Source organism: Coregonus lavaretus, assembly GCF_964263955.1.
Source record: "Coregonus lavaretus genome assembly, chromosome: 28".
Lineage (NCBI taxonomy): Eukaryota > Metazoa > Chordata > Actinopteri > Salmoniformes > Salmonidae > Coregonus > Coregonus lavaretus.
Window position 1 is genome coordinate 26,460,911 of NC_140015.1, and position 22,217 is coordinate 26,483,127.

The window sequence follows — 22,217 nt, forward strand, 5'->3', positions numbered from 1 at the left end:
ATCATCCAAATGCACTCTAGCAAACTTCAGACGGGCCTGGACATGTACTGGCTTAAGCAGGCCATTAATACAGGTAACGAGTGGAGGACAGAGGAGCCTCTTAAAGAAGAAGTTACAGGTCTGTGAGAGCCAGAAATCTTGCTTGTTTGTAGGTGACCAAATACTTATTTTCCACCATAATTTGCAAATAAATTCATTAAAAATCCTACAATGTGATTTTCTGGAATTATTTTTCTCAATTTGTCTGTCATTGTTGACGTGTACCTATGATGAAATTACAGGCCTCTCTCATCTTTTTAAGTGGGAGAACTTGCACAATTGGTGGCTGACTAAATACTTTTTTTCCCCACTGTACACTTAGGTTGGAGTCATTAAAACTTGTTTTTCAACCACTCCACAAATTTCTTGTTAACAAACTATCGTTTTGGCAAGTCGGTTAGGACATCTACTTTGTGCATGACACAAGTAATTTTTCCAACAATTGTTTACAGACAGATTATTTCACTTATAATTCACTGTATCACAATTCCAGTGGGTCAGAAGTTGACATACACTAAGTTGACTGTGCCTTTAAACAGCTTGGAAAATTCCAGAAAATGATGTCATGGCTTTAGAAGCTTCTGATAGGCTAATTGACATCATTTGAGTCAATTGGAGGTGTACCTGTGGATGTAATTCAAGGCCTACCTTCAAACTCAGTGCCTCTTTGCTTGACATCATGAGGAAATCAAAAGAAATCAGCCAGGACCTCATACAAAAAATGGTAGACATCCACAAGTCTGGTTCATCCTTGGGAGCAATTTCCAAATGCCTGAAGGTACCACGTTCATCTGTACAAACAATAGTACGCAAGTATAAACACCATGGGACCACACAGCCGTCATACCGCTCAGGACGGAGACACGTTCTGTCTCCTAGAGATGAACGTACTTTGGTGCGAAAAGTGCAAATCAATCCCAGAACAACAGCAAAGGACCTTGTGAAGATGCTGGAGGAAACAGGTACAAAAGTATCTGTATCCACAGTAAAAATGAGTCCTATATCGACATAACCTGAAAGGCCACTCAGCAAGGAAGAAGCCATTGCTCCAAAACTGCCATAAAAAAACAGACTATGGTTTGAAACTGCACATGGGGACAAAGATCATACTTTTTGGAGAAATGTCGTCTGGTCTGAAGAAACAAAAATAGAACTGTTTGGCCATAATGACCATCGTTATGTTTGGAGGAAAAAGGGGAATGCTTACAAGCCGAAGAACACCATCCCAACCGTGAAGCATGGGGTGGCAGCATCATGCTGTGGGGGTGCTTTGCTGCAGGAGGGACTGGTGCACTTCACAAAATAGATGGCATCATGAGGAAGGACAATGATGTGGATATATTGAAGTAACATCTCAAGACATCAGTCAGGAAGTTAAAGCTTGGTCGCAAATGGGTCTTCCAAATGGACAATGACCCCAAGTATACTTCCAAAGTTGTGGCAAAATGGCTTAAGGACAACAAAGTCAAGGTATTGGAGTGGCCATCACAAAGCCCTGACCTCAATCCTATAGATAATTTGTGGGCAGAACTGAAAAAGCATGTGCGAGCAAGGAGGCCTACAAACCTGACTCAGTTACACCAGCTCTGTCAGGAGGAATGGGCCAAAATTCACCCAACTTATTGTGGGAAGCTTGTGGAAGGCTACCAAAACATTTGACCCAAGTTAAACTATTTAAAGGCAATGCTACCAAATACTAATTGAGTGTTTGTAAACTTCTGACCCACTGGGAATGTGATGAAAGAAATAAAAGCTGAACTAAATCATTCTCTCTACTATTATTCTGACATTTCACATTCTTAAAATTAATTGTTGATCCTAACTGACCTAAGACAGGGATTTTTTACTAGGATTAAATGTCAGGAATTGTGAAAAACTGAGTTTAAATGTATTTGGCTAAGGTGTTGTAAACTCCCGACTTCAACTGTAGATATTGGCGGAAACTGGAACACGCTGTCGTACACGTTGATCCAGAGCATCCCAAACAAGCTCAATGGGTGACATGTCTGGTGAGTATGCAGGCCATGAAAGAACTGGGACATTTTCAGCTTTCAGGAATTGTGTACAGATCCTTGCGACATTGGACCGTGCATTATCATGCTGAAACGTGAGGTGATGGCGGCAGATGAATGGCACGAGGGATCTTGTCACGGTATCGCTGTGCATTCAAATTGCCGTCAATGAAATGCAATTGTGTTCGCTGTCCGTAGCTGCCTGCCCATACCATAACCCCACCGCCACCATGGTGCACTCTGTTCACAACATTGACATCAGCAAACCGCTCGCCCACACGACACCATACATGTGGTCTGCGGTTGCGAGGCCGGTTGGACGTAGTGCCAAATTCTCCAAAACAACGTTGGAGGTGGCTTATGGTAGAGAAATTATCATTAAATTCTCTGGCAACAGCTATGGTGGACATTCCTGCAGTCAATTGCACGCTCCCTCAAAACTTGAGAAATATGTGGCATTGTGTTATGTGACAAAACTGCACATTTTAGAGTGGCCTTTTATTGTCCGCAGTACAAGGTGCACCTGTGTAATAATCATGCTGTATAAATCAGCTTCTTGATATGCCACATCTGTCAGGTGGATGGATTATCTTGGCAAAGGAGAAATGCTCACTAACAGGAATGTAAACAAATTTGTTCACAACATTTGAGAGAAATACGCTTTTTGTGCGTAATGAAATATGTCTGGGATCTTTTATTTCAGCTCATGAAACATGGGAACAACACTTCACATGTTACCCTTATATTTGTATTCAGTATATATTCTATGTTAGCCTGAGGTGTGACTGACTACTCCTTTCTCTGTCCCTCAAGACATCAACGAGTGTCTGGAAAATAAGGACGCCTGTGGTCCCAATGCCGAGTGTCACAATACAATAGGGTCCTACTCCTGCATCTGCAATGATGGGTTTGTCTCCAGTACTGGAGTGGAAATATTTATTTTGGGCCAAGGAATCACGTGTGAAGGTAAGATGCCATAGACAACTGGTGATAACACAAAATATCAAAATATGTGTACAGAGAGCGTTTCAGGCATATGCAGGATGTCGTCATGTATGAAATGGTGAGAGTTTCCTATTCCTAATGGTATTTTTTACCTCCATGTAGATAGAAACGAGTGTGTGGACGACATCACAAACTGCGGGAAGCATACACAGTGCTTCAACACACCAGGCATCTACTACTGTGTCTGCAACCCAGGGTTTGGCCTGAAGTCTGGCAAAGCTAAATTCACAGGGAATGGAGAATCATGTGAGGAAATAACAGATCAGAAAGCCACCACAGACTGGACAGCAACCACAGACAGTGAGGATGCTCAAGGTGCTAAGGGTATGGGATGAATTGTATTATCACCCTGGATGGGTTTTCCAGAAATCCTGGTTGGAGGACTCCATATTTCCTGCTAATTCCAGGAATCTTCCAACCGGGATTTTGGGAAAACCTGTGAATTTTGAGAAAGTTAAATAATTTGATGTATTTTGCTCAAATGCTCCTCTTCCTCATGAAGCACCAGATTGTAATTTCTTTATGACCAGAATGTGTAATTGATATTATGTAAATTGATCGGTTTTAGGTAGATGTGAACACCTTATGAAAATGTCACCTGTGCTTTCTGTCATTCCTTTGTAGATTTGTGTAAAATGAATAAGTCAATCTGTGGAGGGAATGGAACGTGCCATAATTCCGCCGATGGTGGCCATCGGTGTGCGTGCCATGCAGGATTCACCAACTACGGAGACCCGCAGGGGAAGTGTACTGGTGAGAATCACATTTATAGATCAGCATTCTCATTGATATGGAGATTCAACATTCAAATTTCACAATACTTCCGCTGCATGATCAAGTTGTCAACACATTTTTTTCATTTAAGATGCCTTATTCACTCATCTCTTCTGTTTCCACAGAGTTGATCTGTGACACGTTTGTGAGTGAGAACCATCTTGAGATGGTAAGCCACATGCGTATACAGTGTAATGATTCACACCTACAGGTATCTGCAGAACTAAATACAGCCTAACGTCCTCCTCCCATCCCTCATTCTCAGGTCCTCCCAGGCCTGCAGGATTCTTTGGCCCTGATGAGGACCAGTTGTCTGGAGTTGAGTGAGAGTAAGACAACAGGACCAGTGGATGGAGTGGCCCTGCTAGAGGTACTACTGCTTATTTATATTAGAGGCCCTTATTTATATTAGAGGCCCTGTCACGATTGTTGAGAGACGGGTCAGACCAAGGTGCAGCGTGGTATGCGTACATATTTATTAATGAAGATAAACACTTGACAAAACAACAAACGTAACGTGAAGTCCTAGGGCTGTACCAGGCTACTTAAGTATGATCCCCAATCAGAGACAACGAGCGACAGCTGCCTCTGATTGGAAATCACACCCGGCCAAACATAGATCTAGGTTGATCTTTCTACAACATAGAAATACACTAACATAGATCTCAACAGAAAACGTACACCCTGACCCAACCAACAAGAGTACTCTCGATCAGGGCGTGACAGTACCCCCCCCCCCCCCCCCAAAAGGTGCGTACTCCGGCTGCACCAACCTGACTCATTAGGGGAGGGTCCGGGTGGGCATTCAGCCTCGGAGGCGGCTTCGGGCGTGACGACCTCTCCCTTTCTTCCTCCCCGTTGCACCCCTGGTCTGGACCTCGGCGCGATGCTTCCCCTCTCCTTCCTCCCACGATGCACCAAGCCCTGTCTGGACCCTGGTGTGGGAGGCCCCGAACCTGGAGAGGGGCTGACGTCTGGGCCTGGATCGGCAATCCTCCCGCGATGCACCAAGCCCTGTCTGGACCCTGGTGTGGGAGCCCTGACCCTGGAGAGGGGCTGACGTCTGGGCCTGGAGTGGAGCCGCTGACCAGAGCTGAACCCCGGTGGAGCGGACTACTCTGGCTCCGGAGTGGAGCCGCTGACCGGAGCTGGACTGGACACCGGTGGAGCGGACTGCTCCGGCGTGGAGCCGCTGACCGGAGCTGGACTGGGCACCGGTGGAGTGGACTGCTCTGGCTCCGGAGTGGAGCCGCTGACCGGAGCTGGACTGGGCACCGGTGGAGCGGACTGCTCTGGCTCCGGAGTGGAGCCGCTGACCGGAGCTGGACTAGGCACCGGTGGAGCGGACTGCTCTGGCTCCGGAGTGGAGCAGCTGACCGGAGCTGGACTGGGCACACGCACCACTGGTCTGGTGCGAGGAGCAGGCACGGGTCGTGCCGGACTGGAGACACGCACCACTGGTTTGGTGCGGGGAGCAGGTACGGGCCGTACTGGACTGGATATGCGCACCACTGGTTTGGTGCGGGGAGCAGGTACGGGGCGTACCGGGCTGGCGACACGCACCACTGGTTTGGTGCGGTGAGCAGGTACGGGCCGTACTGGACTGGATACGCGCACCACTGGTTTGGTGCGAGGAGCTGGCACAGGCTGTACCGGGCTGTGGAGGTGCACTGGAGGTCTGGAGCGTAGAGCTGGCACAACCCGTCCTGGCTGGATGCCCACTTCCGCACGTTATGTGTGTGGCGTTAGCACAGGACGCACTGGAATGTGCAGGCGCACTGGCGACACAGTGCGTATCTCTGCATAACACGGAGCCTGCACGGTCACACGCTTCTTAGCGTGAATACGGGGAGTTGGCTCTGCTCTGAACCCTGGCTCCGCCAACCACCCTGTGTGCCCCCACATTTTTTTATCTTGGTGCTGCTTCTCGGGCTTTCTTCGTGACCGAGTCCTCTTGAGTCGCCATTTCTCCTCTCCTGCCTGGGCTTCCTCCTTCGCCCAGGGTCCTCTACCAGCCAATATCTCCTCCCAAGTCCAAAATGTCTTTCCCACCTGTGTCCAGGGTGGCTGCTGCTCCTGGGCACGCTGCTTGGTCCGTTGGTGGTGGGATCTTGTGTCACGATCGTTAAGAGACGATCAGACCAAGGTGCAGCGTGGTATGCGTACATATTTATTAATGAAGATAAACACTTGACAAAACAACAAACGTAACGTGAAGTCCTAGGGCTATACTCACAACAAGCCAAACACTAACAAGATCCCACAACTAAGGTAGGCAACCAGGCTACTTAAGTATGATCCCCAATCAGAGACAACGAGTGACAGCTGCCTCTGATTGGGAATCACACCCGGCCAAACATAGAAAGATCAACCTAGATCTACAACATAGAAATACACTAACATAGATCTCAACAGAAAACTCACACCCTGACCCAACCAACAAGAGTACTCTCTATCAGGGCGTGACAGGCCCTTAATTATATTAGAGTCCCTTATTTATACAGTGGGGAAAAAAAGTATTTAGTCAGCCACCAATTGTGCAAGTTCTCCCACTTAAAAAGATGAGAGAGGCCTGTAATTTTCATCATAGGTACACGTCAACTATGACAGACAAATTGAGGAAAAAAAATCCAGAAAATCACATTGTAGGATTTTTAATGAATTTATTTGCAAATTATGGTGGAAAATAAGTATTTGGTCAATAACAAAAGTTTCTCAATACTTTGTTATATACCCTTTGTTGGCAATGACACAGGTCAAACATTTTCTGTAAGTCTTCACAAGGTTTTCACACACTGTTGCTGGTATTTTGGCCCATTCCTCCATGCAGATCTCCTCTAGAGCAGTGATGTTTTGGGGCTATCGCTGGGCAACACAGACTTTCAACTACCTCCAAAGATTTTCTATGGGGTTGAGATCTGGAGACTGGCTAGGCCACTCCAGGACCTTGAAATGCTTCTTACAAAGCCACTCCTTAGTTGACCGGGCGGTGTGTTTGGGATCATTGTCATGCTGAAAGACCCAGCCACGTTTCATCTTCAATGCCCTTGCTGAGGAAGGAGGTTTTCACTCAAAATCTCACGATACATGGCCCCATTCATTCTTTCCTTTACACGGATCAGTCGTCCTGGTCCCTTTGCAGAAAAACAGCCCCAAAGCATGATGTTTCCACCCCCATGCTTCACAGTAGGTATGGTGTTCTTTCGATGCAACTCAGCATTCTTTGTCCTCCAAACACAACGAGTTGAGTTTTTACCAAAAAGTTATATTTTGGTTTCATCTGACCATATGACATTCTCCCAATCCTCTTCTGGATCATCCAAATGCACTCTAGCAAACTTCAGACGGGCCTGGACATGTACTGGCTTAAGCAGGGGGACACGTCTGGCACTGCAGGATTTGAGTCCCTGGTGGCGTAATGTGTTACTGATGGTAGGCTTTGTTACTTTGGTCCCAGCTCTCTGCAGGCCATTCACTAGGTTCTTGTGATCATTTTGACCCCACGGGGTGAGATCTTGCGTGGAGCCCCAGATCGAGGGAGATTATCAGTGGTCTTGTATGTCTTCCATTTCCTAATAATTGCTCCCACAGTTGATTTCTTCAAACCAAGCTGCTTACCTATTGCAGATTCAGTCTTCCCAGCCTGGTGCAGGTATACAATTGTGTTTCTGGTGTCCTTTGACAGCTCTTTGGTCTTGGCCATAGTGGAGTTTGGAGTGTGACTGTTTGAGGTTGTGGACAGATGTCTTTTATACTGATAACAAGTCCAAACAGGTGCCATTAATACAGGTAACGAGTGGAGGACAGAGGAGCCTCTTAAAGAAGGAGTTACAGGTCTGTGAGAGCCAGAAATCTTGCTTGTTTGTAGGTGACCAAATACTTATTTTCCACCATAATTTGCAAATAAATTCATTAAAAATCCTACAATGTGATTTTCTGGATTTCTTTTTCTCATTTTGTCTGTCATAGTTTACGTGTACCTATGATGAAAATTACAGGCCTCTCTCATCTTTTTAAGTGGGAGAACTTGCACAATTGGTGGCTGACTAAATACTTTTTTTCCCCACTGTATTAAAGACTCTTATTTATATTTGAGGCTCATTATAACCCAGGCATCCATCATAGAGAGGTTGACATATGCAGGTTCAGACACAGCCCACACACATTAAGTAAAGAATACATGGAGTGAAACAACGACTGATGACCAGCATTGTTGGTACATCTAGCTTATAATGGAAACTAGCCTCCTCTCGCTGTATGATTTGTAATCATAGCATTGTGGTTAGTGTATGCCAAATATATAGTAATGTACATTTGGTACTGGCATTCTTCTTCTTTTTTTTTTCTCTTTCTCTTATTTCTTGTGTTTTTATTTCATTTATTTATTTTATTAGTTATACTATTTTGATATTGAATACTGCAATGTTGGGTAGGGCTTGCAAGTTAAGAATTTCACTGTACTTGAGCATTTGACAAATAAAATCTCAACCTCTCTGACTGTTTCTATGTCCCCCCCTCCTCCCCCACCTCTCTCTGTGTCTCTGTAGACTCTGTTGTCTGCTATAGACAGGCTCCTGTCTGGCGGGCCTCTGAATGATAACAAGGAAGTGAGTGTCTTGCTGGACCTGGTAGAGACTGCTCTGAGAATGATAGGACCTCTACTGAAACACCCCGTGACCAGGAGGTCCAAATCTCACACCGGTAGGAGAACGTCCTGAACTCTATGTTTAATTCCAGTGGTTTCCTGTTCACCTCAAGAGTCCAGACACATAAACTCAGCCATGATTGTTTTGGCTTTTGAAGCCACTGTACGGAAGACAAGTTGTTATTCTACAAAGAAAGTTATAAGTTCATTTGTGGCCATTTTTTAATAGCTGGCAAAGTATTTCGTTAGGTTATATGGGTTACATTTCATAGCATCATTTCCTGTGTACAAGTCTGCCTCTATAGCAGATAACCATTCTGAGAGTTGTAACATCTCACCTAGGCCTGTTTGTAAAGATGTGAATGTATTTGCTTCCAGAGGTGGAGCTGTTGGTGCAGAGAAATGCCTCCTCACCCCAGGGCCCCCTCACCTTGTCCTCTACACACGCTCAGCTAGACAGCCACTGGGAGACTGCTGCTGGAGATGCCTCCTACCCAGGTTACCATCTTTATCATCCCCATCTTCATTATCAACTTCAACACTGCCATCACAATCAACAGAACCAATCTTTATAATGTAATGTAATGATATAATGTGATGTGAAATTAAAGTACACACTGTACAAACTCCTAGACTTAAACATATATCTAGTCACTTTAATAATGTTTACATATCTTGCACTACTCATCTCATATGTATATACTGTATTCTATTCTATAATATTCTACTGTATCTTAGTCCATGCCACTGTCATTGCTTGTCCATATATGTATATATTCTTAAATTCCATTTCTTACTAGATTTGTGTGTATAGGGTATATGTTGTGAAATTGTTAGATATTACCTGTTAGATATTACTGCACTGTCGGAGCTAGAAGTACAAGCATTTCGCTACACCCGCAATAACATCTGCTAAACACGTGTATGTGACGAATAACATTTGATTTGATTTTATATGCTTTCTCAGGATTTGCGACAGTGTCCCTGCTCAGCTATAAGGGTCTGGAGACATCCACCAACCATTCCTTCTCAGGGCTGAAGGCACAGGAGGGCCACAGCTTCCAGATCAACTCCAAAGTGGTGACGGCTACCGTTAGTAACAAGAACACCACATTTCTCAAGAAGCCAGTCATATTCACCTTCGCCCATTTGAAGGAGGTGAGGAGCATAATCATTACCCCTCTATCCCATTACAACGGTCTATGTGAATTCAGCAGTATCAAAACTTCTTCATATGATGCACTAGGTCTAAGAAAAGTGTCTGACACACCGAAATGTCAGCCTCTTGTTTGTCCCTCGAATACATTGAACATTGTTTTTTTACTTCTCTTCTATGGTATTTATGAATGTTGTTTCCCAGTCAGATGAAGGGAACTACACCTGTGTGTACTGGGATGCTGAGTTGGGAGACGGGACCTGGTCTGATCGAGGCTGTTTCCTGGTGCAGTCCAATGCCACCCACACCGTGTGCTCCTGCTACCATCTCAGCAGCTTTGCTGTTGTAGTGTATTAAAGATTATGACTTTCTTAATGGAACCAGAGGATGTTTATCTTAGTTCAAATGTAGCCGTTTGTAGGGTGACGCCCCAGGGGAGACCGGTGATTGGACGAAAGAGGGAGCAACCCATTTTTGCCATTGTTTATAAGTAGGAGCTAGACAAAGAGGCGGCAGAAGCATTCAGATTAATTTGGGACGGTGCTTCTCCAGACACCGCAGGTCTGTAACTTATGCTGTAAACTTGTGATATTAATAAAAGCTTCTAATCAAGGTGCAGCCTAAGCGGACTCTTTGTTTGACAGCAATAGCCACCAACATCCGACGGGACACGATAGAATGGAGGCTCCGCTGAGATACTGATTGCATCGTTCTTGGTTCCCTTCCTGAGTCGCGAGTTGACTACTGCTCAAGCCGGCTTTAAAGGTGAGATTTCTCACACAATTTGGGCATTAGTTCTTTCGATGGCTCATTAAGGGGATGGGAAGGGTGTACCATTAAAATTACTTGGGTCGTTGTTGATGTGGTGTTATTGCGGTCGACTAGGAGTCTGTAATAATTATTCTAAAATTGGGTTGCATTGGTAAACGGTAAATAATAGGAAATCTAGAACAATGGATTGGTAGTGAATAAAGGCAGGAATACGTATACATTAGGGCATTGTGAATCTGATAAAGACCCCAGGGGGGCCATCATATAGGATGGGCCATAAATCCTGATTATGCATTCGGTGTTTCAGGTTAGTTCTGGGAACTATGAGGTGGACGGTTATATTGTAAGTTATTCTCATCTTGTAGCCGACGGGGTATCTGCTTGGGGGTTAACCGCTCATATAATATCCATAACTCACGGCAGCATAAAGTTAGAAGAAACAAGGAAAATAATTTAGGCACAATGCAGGGTTTCTGGTTACGTTGGACGCCACATGATAAATGCTAATGCTAATGCTAAATGCTGGTTCAGGCCATATTGTACATAGCGGCTAATGCTAAATGCTAAGGCTAAATGCTAATTGTGTTGCATGCTACATGCTAACTGGTGTCCTTAGAGGTCCCATTGCGATGGACTAACCCTCTTAAATATGTTTGTGTGTGTGGAATTCAGAGTTCTACGCAAATGTGAGCTCTGTTAAGTGTTATTGTCTGACTATAAGTGTAAAATAGAGAACTGAGGTAGAATGCTGCCGTTCTATTGTTGGGCAATCGTATTGTTAAATGGATTTGCGCATGCGCTTGATTTTACGGCGCTAAAACTACAACACGAGGGGATTGGCTAAAACTACAACACGGGATTGTGGGTAAAGTGTCATATTTCTGTGGGGCTGCGCGCTGCAGGGGGAGACAGAGAAATAGCCACAGACAAGAGAGATTTGGACACGAATCTTCTAATCGTTAAAGTGACTGTTGTTTGAAAATGAAACTATTTGTTGGGATGTAGTGAATTTATAAATTAGATATATGTTGATGGATTATAATAAATTAAATGACGGATTAAAATAAAATAAAAATGTTTTTGAGCGATCTATTTAGTCCTGAGTTTAGTCTTAGAGCGAATGTGAATGAAGGAATATTGAATATGGTTGAAGTAACTCAGTATTGCATTAACTACTAACAATTTTTTCTGTTTCTCTGTTCTTTTGTCATATGAGAGGAACAATGGAGAGAGAGAGAGAAAGACAGGGGGTGCTGACGTACACGTCACGTGACGCGACAGAGGATCAAGTCAAAAAGGTTTTGGTACTGGTCTGGTTACAAAATCTTCCCCTACAGGATATTTGATGTTATGACAATTTCACATAGGCTTGGCAAATACTGATTCATTAAAAATTGCATTTTGGAGGCTATGTTCATCACTTGGGTTGATTGGAGTTGTGTTGGGAATCGAGTACTGACATTATTCGGTAAAATTAAGATAATTAGGTGCTTATAGAGCAAGGGGGTTTATGGGAATTGTAGTGTTGTAAGGTTAGAAGGCTTTGTTTTTGGGATTGTTTTGAAGTTGACTAACTTACATTTACTTTCCTGATGGGTTGTGGTAAGATAACCACCACTAATATTAGAACATATAAATAGGTAAGATATGATATAGAAATAAAACATTGGTTTTAATTATTCATAATTTTTAATTGATTTTTTAATTGATTTTTTATTTTAATTAGAAATGGTTTTTGAATAAAAAATGTAATAGAATTTTTTCATATTCATATTTTTATTGGTTGATTTTTTTTTTTTTTGGGTTGTTTGGTTTATATTAATAATTAAAGGGGGGAAGCCATAGGCTATATAGTCTAAAATAAAATAATTCACGATAAAGGAATATAAAAGGGTTGTTACAATGGGGAAAAACGACATCAAGGCTATGAAAGTCATTACACCGGTTGATATAGTACAAAATAGTAATCCTTTAACTAAAGTAGTGTTAGGTTATCCGGCAAATGAAACAAAAGTTGCCCTTCATTCTCAAACAAAAACTGATAAAAGATTCCAGTGATAAGATAAAGGTATAGAGGAAAATGCTAAAGGAAGGAAAGGCGACAGAAAAACTAATGGCAGAAGTTAGTACACCTTTCTCACATACGGATTCAGCAAAAAGACACCCACCTTACGAGAAGGAAGTAGAGCTTAGGGATGTTTATCCTCAGCTTCCAGTGATCATCCAGCAGGGTGATTGTTGCATCAGAGATGAAGATGAACGAATAATAGATAGAGGACAAGCAGAAACGACGATAAAGATGAATCCAAAACTCCAGAAGGAAGAAAATGAGATGTCTGGAAGAGAAGAGTGAGGTTAAGGAAGATGGAACTTGAAGAAGATGATGAAGATGAAGACAGAGTGATTGAGAAGAGATCATGGGTGGATATGACTCTGTGATCAGAAGGAAGTTGGCAAGAGAGGAAAGAAGGATACTAGAGATTTGATCTCTGATGGAAGTTGAAGGAAGAAGGATACAAGAGATTCGAGTTCAGATGAAGACAGTGATAAAGAGGAGACTAAAGGTGCTGTGTATTCAAAAGGAGGTTGTCCTACAAGGACTGGCACAGAAGAAATAGAAGAAGATATAGACCGATGCTTATCATGCCTGGATAAAGCGAATAGTTTAGAAGAAGTAACACAACTGGATGAACAACTCAAGAAGAGAAGATACAGAAGGAGAAAACCTGCTGAGAAAATAATCCCAAGCATTGGAGGAGAAGAATACATTGAGGTCAAGGAAAGGCCAATAGTAAGAAGATGATGGAAGATGATATGTCGAGGACAGAACTTAGAATATAAGCTTTTGAAGAATCCTGATATGTCAACAGCAAGAAAAGAACAGGACGAAGAAACTCTCAAAAAAAAAACTCAATCATACAACTGGTGGAGAAGGAGAAGAGAAGCTTTGGTTATGAAGAATCAGAGTGAACCAAATCAACAATCACTGTTACAGCTTCAACTGAACAAGATCAAATGCAATTGTACCAGCCACCAAGGGGGGTACCAGGTGTTCCATATCCACAGCCAGTTTCTGGACAGACACAGAATTGGAGAGGAAGAGGACGAGAAGGCTTAGAAGGAGGAGGAAGATTTCAGCTACACTTCCAGCAACTTTCAGAAGAGTGTTATAATTGTGGACAGATTGGTCACTTTACCTGTGAGTGCAACAAGTCAGGAGGAAACAACAGAGAACATTTTTAAGGAAGATACAGGGGCCAGTCAAGATCACCTGTTCTCCAGGTGAACCCTAAGGATTCTAGAGTGCCTAGAAGATACGAAGGGGGGTGTCAGCTGATAGCACCGATTAGAGAAGAAGAGAAAATATCTAACAATTGAAGTAAAAACAAAGGACTAGGAGAGGTGAATAGTGGAAAAACGTATCTGTGTTCAGCCTAAAGAGGTTAAACATCTCACTATGTAAAATTAACTAATTAGGATAGGGATTTGAGGTAGTAAAACAGCTAATTACTCTTAAGGAACCAATTGAGCTCTGCTATAAAAATCAAAGAGAAATTAAAATAGACATACTAATATTAGAACATATACCTATTGCATTGTTGGAAAGAGATGCATTGTGTAAATTGAACTGTACAATAAGACGTACACTAGACGGCTGTCTGGTAGAAGATTTTAAAAAGAATAGGGTTTTTGGGAATCATATTTGCTTAAAAAGATAATATCATAGGAAGAATGATAATCTATTAGACTGCCTATTAGACAATCTGTCTGAAAAATAAAGTTAAAAGAGGTGACTGTTATTCTGGGTTACATTCTTACACCAAGAGATTTCAGGCTAGGCTAAAAGGTGTTTAGTCGTTTGCCAAGTCTGTGTGTAAAGAAGTCAGAAGCATGTGGGGACTTCCCAATCACATATCCTAAAAATTGGTGGTAAAGGGATTTTGTGAATAAATCAGTGGAAAAGGTTTTTAAAGGTTAGGAGAAAAGATTAGATTAAAAAGTTAGGAGAACTAGGGTTGAAGGAATTCTAAGACAGTAAGCTAAGTTTCAAAGTTAGTAGTAAGAGAGAGAACAGTGGTGAAGGACATTTTAGAGTAGGAAGATCAAGGTAATTGTAGGTGTATTTTTTATAATCAAAAGTTTGAAAGTCAGGGATTAGAGGTAGGACTGAGAGTTGAAAAAGTGACACTAGTGGTGATAGATGGAAGTACAAGCAAAGAGTTCAAAGCTTTGGGGAAATTAGATGAAGTAACAATAAGGACATCAACACTTCAGTCTATTAAAACAACAGTGAGAAGCAATTTAACTCTTTCAACATTGATAGTTATTAAAGCCATGAATATATCGCATTTGATTATAAGGGAACCAATAGCTCCAGCACCAATTTTAGAGGAAAAGACTGTTATTAGGGTTAGGATGGGGACGTTCCTCCCACATGGAGAGATAATTATGGAGAAGAAGTATTGTTATCAGGACCAGATGTAGAAGCTGTTGCACCTAGTCAAAGGAAGTATATTTTGTACAACGATATGAAGTGGAAGAGGGTTATGAGTGACTGTTCACTTATTTTGCGTAATGTTACAGAGAAAGATCAGGGAGAATATATGTGTACTTATCTAGTGCAAGCCTTAAAATTTGTTCCGGTTAAGAATTATTGGTTAAAAGGCTATGTAATTCGTAAAGTAACGCTTGAAATGGAAGATGTGAAATCTGTTGAAGCTTCCACAGTCACCAAAGGACTTCAGGAGGAGTAGATTACAGTAGTCACTCCAACAGTAGATAATACACAGAGGATATCGGTAACTTTCCCGCTAGAAGTAGTTAAGAGTGTTAATACATCAACTAAATCAACTACTTTAATGGTAACTTTGAAAGGGATTAATGATACGATGGCAATAGCAAATGTAGGAAGTATGACACCGACACCGACAACAACTTTTCTGAAATTAAAGGGGGTAGCAAGAAGGACTCAGGGTCATGGCTGTTGTATCAGCAACAATCAGTAACAGATAAAATAATGTCGTTGTCAAAACATTTGTTTAAGCCTAGGTTTAAGTGTTCTTGGTTAAATGAATTACACTCTGGGAATTTGTTAAATGGGAAGAAAAATCAGGTAACAGCGAACCCTGAAGCATTGGAGGTGAAACCATTGAGGGCTAAAAGTTGTTTTGTTCTAATAAAACATATGATGTAAGGGGTATGTTTATGGGAATATCAGATTGTGATGATTATATGATAACTTTGGGTATGCATGACCTTAAGGGTAGTAATGAGAAATATAATGTAATTTTTATGTTCCAGTTAGTAAGAAGAGCAGGACTTTGATGGTTAAAAGATTAGCTTTTGCCTGACAATGTGACTATGGGAAATTTTAGAGATATTTTGAGGGTTTGTGGTGATAAAGCATATATATTCTTACCCTATGGATGGATAGGATGTTGTTAAAGGTCAACGTTGAAGCTTCCATATGAGGTTTCTACCATTATAAGAGGGGTAGCACCGGACACAGATAAATCTAGGGTTGAAAATAGGGTGAAAAGAGACATGGCGACATGTCATAGTCTTCAAGCCTATCATTGAAGCATAAATCTAAGGGAGAAGGAGGGACTTTTTCCATGGTATGGTGTAACATTTGGGAAGATCATATTGATAATGTTAGTTATACTTTGAGTCCAGATAGTTCAGATATTATCACTAGGGTTATATATGCATTGAAGAATATAAGGGATGCATTTGGTAGATCTGAAGGAGCTGGATGGTCAGCGAAGTCTTGGTTGCAAGATCAGTTAGGCCAGTAGGAGCAGTGATGGATTACATTTTAATAGCAGGTTTGATAACACTGTGTGTGATGTTTGTAATTTGTTACTGACCTTTGAGAAAGCTATGATATTAAGATAGGTTGGAATAGTGATGCCTGGAGACAACACTCAGATGCCGTTGTTGACTGTTCCTGATCTGGATGAAGATGGACAAGGGGGTCTGGATGGAGTATTAATGGATAAATATCCTTTTTGATCATTTTTCAATTTTTTTTTCAATATTAGGGTGATTTTAGTATGATTTTATGAATCAAAGGGGGGAAGTGTATGAATGAATAATTATCCTAGTTCATTATTCTATCATGTATATTGATTCATAAATCATTTATATATAATTGTTATATTCTTAGTTGATATTGATGTTTAATTTGAAAGGGTTGTTTTGCAAAAGATACTGTTTGGTCTTTTCTTTTCTTCCAGAAGCATTTGGGGGAACATGTGGAGATTGAAATACTCAAACAAGGACAATATGAAGGGACAATGTGAAAGGACAATGACTGGAGGAGATGAAACAAGGAGGGTGTGGAAAGATTCCCATTCCATCATCAACAATCCATTGGAAGTCGAGACTACGGGGAGATGAAGTGTAGTGGACTACATTCCAGTGTCTGCAATGAAATATAGACATATTTGCATGTGTAATACATAATTTGTGTCATATTCTTAGGTATTAATTTTTGTAGGATGATATTTGATGTTATTGGATACATGTGGGGATCTTAGATGTTTTTGTTTATTTCGTTGATGCTTAGGGACATGGAGTCTAGGCAGGGAGAGGTCCACTGTAGGGTCCAATGGGTTGACCAGCCTTAGAGTGGACATTTTTTGGATAGGATTTTGTTTGCAGGGGCTTACATGTGTATTTAATTGCATCATAGTTTCAAATGCATTGATAGGGATTTATGAGTTTATCTGGAGTATCTAGGTGGTTGCCTGGGGCAGAGGAACCGTGAGAGAATTTTACTGTCTTGATTGATGGATGGATATCTGGAAAGATGGCTGCCGGACAGTTTTTCGCTCTCACACTCCATAAAGATTTGTTCATATTTCATAATAAATGTATTCACACTTCATAAACATTTGTTCCTATTTCATAGAAAGGTATTTACACTCTAGAGAAAAATGTTTTTTTGGTTTAATGTTAAAGATACTCAATAAGATAAATTGTTACTAGTCATAATCCTATTCTGTTTGTTTTCGAGACTTTTAGTTAGTCTCGAAGGGGGGAAATGTAGTGTATTAAAGATTATGACTTTCTTAATGGAACCAGAGGATGTTTATCTTAGTTCAAATGTAGCCGTTTGTAGGGTGACGCCCCAGGGGAGACCGGTGATTGGACGAAAGAGGGAGCAACCCATTTTTGCCATTGTTTATAAGTAGGAGCTAGACAAAGAGGCGGCAGAAACATTCAGATTAATTTGGGACGGTGCTTCTCCAGACACCGCGGGTCTGTAATTTATGCTGTAAACTTGTGATATTAATAAAAGCTTCTAATCAAGGTGCAGCCTAAGCGGACTCTTTGTTTGACAGCAATAGCCACCAACATCCGACGGGACACGATACTGTTCTTATGGCTCTCTATGAGTTCAAGGTGAGGGGGATTTCTCTATTAGTCTAGCTGTACTTCTGCTGTAAGATAGAGCAGGAACAATGCCTTTTCTAATAGTTTCATTTCACTTTCTATGTAATTCTGCAATTTAGTTGTGCAAATGGAGATTGTTTGGCTTTTTAAAACATTTGCATTCATTTGAGAACAGTGAATCCATGAAGACATTTTTTTGAGAATTTGTTCTGTGTCTTGCCTGGCTAGATAGGGCTCCATTATTGTTTATCCAGGGGTATGTTGTCTATATTAAGACACATCCATGAAAGTTGTGTCAGTCACTGTGACTGACAGGAGGTTGGTGGCACCTTAATTGGGGCTTGTGGTAATGGCTGGGAATAGGTGGAATGGTATCAGATACATCAAACACATGGTTTCCATGTGTTTGATGCCATTCCATTTACTCCGTTCCAGCCATTATTATGAGCCGTCCTCCCCTCAGCAGCCTCCACTGCTGTGACTATATGGTGACGTGTGTCTTCACCTCCATTCATCCCTCCAGGACACATTCCAGCTGCAGCTGATCACCTGGGTGGGCCTGTCCCTGTCCCTGCTTTGTCTCTTCCTCTGATCCGCTCCATCCAGAGCACCCGCAATACCATCCACCTCCACCTCTGTCTCAGCCTCTTCATCGCCAACCTGATCTTCCTCGTCGGCATCTCACGCACTGAGAACCAGGTAAGCTTTCATCCAACCAATCACAATCGCTCTGCCCTCGAGGCAGAATTGCCCTCGGAACAAGATTGAATAAGGAAAACTCTACTGAGCTTTTCTGGGCGTGGGAGGTCAGAGGATGTGACAATGTGTGTAACATTTACATGTGGCGTAGGCGCTGTGTCTATGTGGGTAGGGGTTATTTTTGTTGTTGTTGTTGTGGGTAACTTCTCGTATTGTGAATCGTATCACTTTCGACAGTATCTGTCCTTTTTTTCACATTTAGTTTTCTCGATCACTCTCTCCCCTTCATTTCCTTTCTCTTCATCCCTCTCTCCTCTCTTCCTCAGGCTGGCTGTGTGGTGGTGGCAGGGCTGCTTCACTTCTTCTTCCTGGCAGCGTTCTGCTGGATGTGTCTGGAGGGAGTGCAGCTCTTCAGGATGGTGGTCCTGGTCTTCAACACCACCTTCAGGCCCCTCTACATGATGGCGGGGGGCTATGGCGTTCCTGCTGTCATCGTCGCCATCTCTGCCCTCGCCAACGCCAAAGGATACGGCACTGAGCGCCAGTGAGTTGCCACTGCATCGATCCCAGATAGTGTCATCTCCTGACTGGATTCCCTATATCCATTTGTCTGACTCTCTGTCCTTCTGTCTGTTGTGTACTATAGAGATCAGGTATTCATGTGTATTCATGTGTGTATTGTGTGTTTTAGCTGCTGGCTCAACCTGGAGGATGGATTCATTTGGAGCTTCTTTGGCCCTGTCTGTATCATTATCATGGTGTGTATCACAGATCAGAGGTGGAATAGTTTCATCAGTCCTACTTACAATGTTTTGTGTCATGTTACAGTTCTACTTATCTCCCTCTCCCCTCCTAGGTAAACGTGTTTTTCTTCCTCATCACAGTGTGGAAGTTGGCCCAGAAGTTCTCCAGCCTGAACCCTGATCTCAACAACCTCCGCAAAATCAAGTGAGTCGGCAAAGAAACTGACATTCTCACACATGGCTGTGTTATAGCCCATAACAAAGGACCACTGTTTTTCCTGGCCAGAACATGTGGGGAAAAAAACAGGCCTGACTGTACAATGTGTTGTGACCAATGCTCTCAATCTGACTTTGTGTGTGTTTGTCGCCTCCTGCAGGGCATTCACCATAACTGCAGTGGCTCAGCTGTGTGTGCTGGGCACTATGTGGATCTTTGGCTGTTTCCAGTTTGAGGAAAGCACGCTGGCCATGTCTTACCTGTTCACCATCCTCAACAGTCTGCAGGGGGTCCTGGTGTTCCTCATGCACTGCCTGCTCTCTAAACAGGTACATCACGACTCAAGACTCTGTCAACCAGGGTCCTTGAAGCACTCCTAATATGGACATCATGCAGGGGAGTTCAAACTGTTAGGCTTGGTGGGATGAAATGTAATCTCAGTAGTGGGCCGCGGACCAAAAAACCTTAAATAACATTGCTCATCAATACATAAGATCATTCTGGAAGCTTCTGGTGGGCCAAACCAAATGTCAAGGACCAAGTTTGGCTTTTGGGCCTCACTTTGGACGGCTCTGCTGTAGACAAAACAAAAGCCTGGGGGGAGTCAGTCTTGTCCAGCATGGATGTGTTGTATTTCTAATCGATAGGTTATACCAGAGCCATATATTTAGAGAGTTAGGCCAACTTTTAGAATTCTGAATATTGTTCTAATTCTAGATATTCAGTTACATAGCATTGTTTAAATATTCCCCATAAATGTTAATGGAGAGCTAACATGGCTGCCATAGAATGTTGTACTGTCATGTAAATGCATCATTATGCTCATTCTAGACATTCAGATGTATAGTTTTTTTAATGGGGAGCTAACAATGTCATGTAAATGCATCATAATGCAGAAACCGCATTGGCCCAACTCTCTAAATACATGGCTCTGGGTTATACTACTTTGGCTGAATTCCAAATGAGTTGTTAAGTGTTTAAAGAATACTGATTGGGTTTAGTTTACTGTAGGGCCTACAGTTAAGGGTAGGCAAATATGTGCTTGTTGGACTCATAACAAATATGGTGGATAATGAAGATGTTGCATGAAGGCTGTTTAAATCAAATCAAATTGTATTTGTCACATGCACCGAATACAATAGGAGTAGACCTTACATTTGAATTGCTTACTTACAAGCCCTTAACCAACAATGCAGTTTTAAGAAAGAATACATAAAAATATATATATATATAATAATAATATTTAAAGAGCAGCAGTAAAATAACAGTAGCGAGGCTATATACAGGGGGTACCGCTACCGAGTCAATGTGCGGGGGCAACGGTTAGTCTAACATTGAAAGAAATGGTCAAGGTTCCTGTCTATGTAAATGGGCGTTCCCTCTCTCGCGTGAGCATGCTTTACCGCATGCTCAAACATGGTCACACTAGAGAAGGAATGCCCGTTTACAGAGACAGGAATGTGACCCTTTTTTAAAATGGGAAACTGCCCAATAACAGCTGGTTCTGGTCTACTTATTCCCTCCCCCCCACCCCCGCTCGACCAAAGAAAATAAGCCTGTGAGATGTCTCGCTTTCTCTACCGTCTCTGCTCATAGTGCTCTCTTCTGCACCTTGTAGGTGAGAGAGGAGTATGGCAAGATCCTGGACAGCGTCTGTGAACCACGGAAGACGAAGTACTCTGAGTTTTCCTCCAACCAGTCAAGCAACAGCAAATCACAGGTATTAACTCTTACTAATTGAGTAGCCAATATCTAAAAGACCAGAAAGTCCTTCAATGTGATGTACTTACGCCCTCCAACACAGTAGAGTTTGAGTGACACCGAACACGGGGCAAAGTTCTGCAAAAAAGTTATACTAGGTAAAGTTCTGCGTGGTAATGTTCTGCGAGTAAAAGTTCTACCATATTTATTGTTTACAGGAAGGTAATTCAATATATTCTGACGAACTGGCCTTGGAAAAAGAATGGGATGGTAAAATCTATTTCTGTCATGGGCAAAGAAATTCTAGATCTTGAAGTGCAATCCATTTAAATAGATCCTCAAGGAAGATGGATTGCTTTGAATATATTACTTGATGATAAACAGATATGGCTCATAAATGTATATGGACTGAATAATGACGATCCAAACTTCTTTGAAAATATTTATAATAATCTAATTAGATACAAACAACATGGTAAGGGACTACAACACAGTTTTAAGGAAGTCAGTGAACCGTAAAGGCAATCATACTACCAACTATCACCCTCTGGTGCTCAAAGAGATTATGAATATTATGGGCGCGTTGGAATTGACTGATATTGGCTAAAAAAACGGATCTTGTAAGATATACTTGGAGGAGGCTTAATCAAGCTAGTCGGATGTATTCTTTTCTGGTATCCTTTTCTATGGTGCCAAAAGTGAAAAAAGTATTGATTGAGGATCGAATGTGATCATATCATCAACTTATATTGTAGCGGGTGATTTTGATGGAATCAGGCGCAGGAGGGTAAATCACAGAATAAATGGTTTATTCGGCAAATACAGCGGTACGCAGCAATGCGTAAAACACTACAGTGCGGTATAACGGCACACTGGAGAAAACAAAGCACACAGGTGAACATCCCGGTGATACAAATATATAAAGCTCCACGAGCCATCGTCACCTCCACAATAAACAATCACACACAAAGGCATGGGGGGCAGAGGGAATACTTATACAGGTACTGATGAGGGGATATGAACCAGGTGTGTGTAAAAACAAGACAAAACAAAT

General features: G+C 42.1%; 1 pseudogene across 1 annotated transcript in view; it reads left to right on the forward strand.

The window, feature by feature from the left end:
* The window catches only part of LOC311103202 (adhesion G protein-coupled receptor E5-like), a 35,593-nt pseudogene extending 14,390 nt beyond the window's left edge, over nt 1-21,203 (forward strand). The window contains exons 6-20 of the transcript XR_014615809.1: nt 2,865-3,017; nt 3,159-3,380; nt 3,681-3,809; nt 3,956-3,999; nt 4,096-4,200; nt 8,378-8,531; nt 8,854-8,973; nt 9,443-9,633; nt 9,836-9,979; nt 18,327-18,502; nt 18,829-19,046; nt 19,194-19,260; nt 19,359-19,450; nt 19,623-19,791; nt 21,081-21,203. The product of XR_014615809.1 is annotated as an adhesion G protein-coupled receptor E5-like (transcript). The remainder of the gene's footprint in view (nt 1-2,864; nt 3,018-3,158; nt 3,381-3,680; nt 3,810-3,955; nt 4,000-4,095; nt 4,201-8,377; nt 8,532-8,853; nt 8,974-9,442; nt 9,634-9,835; nt 9,980-18,326; nt 18,503-18,828; nt 19,047-19,193; nt 19,261-19,358; nt 19,451-19,622; nt 19,792-21,080) is intronic.
* The last annotated feature ends 1,014 nt before the right edge of the window (nt 21,204-22,217 follow it).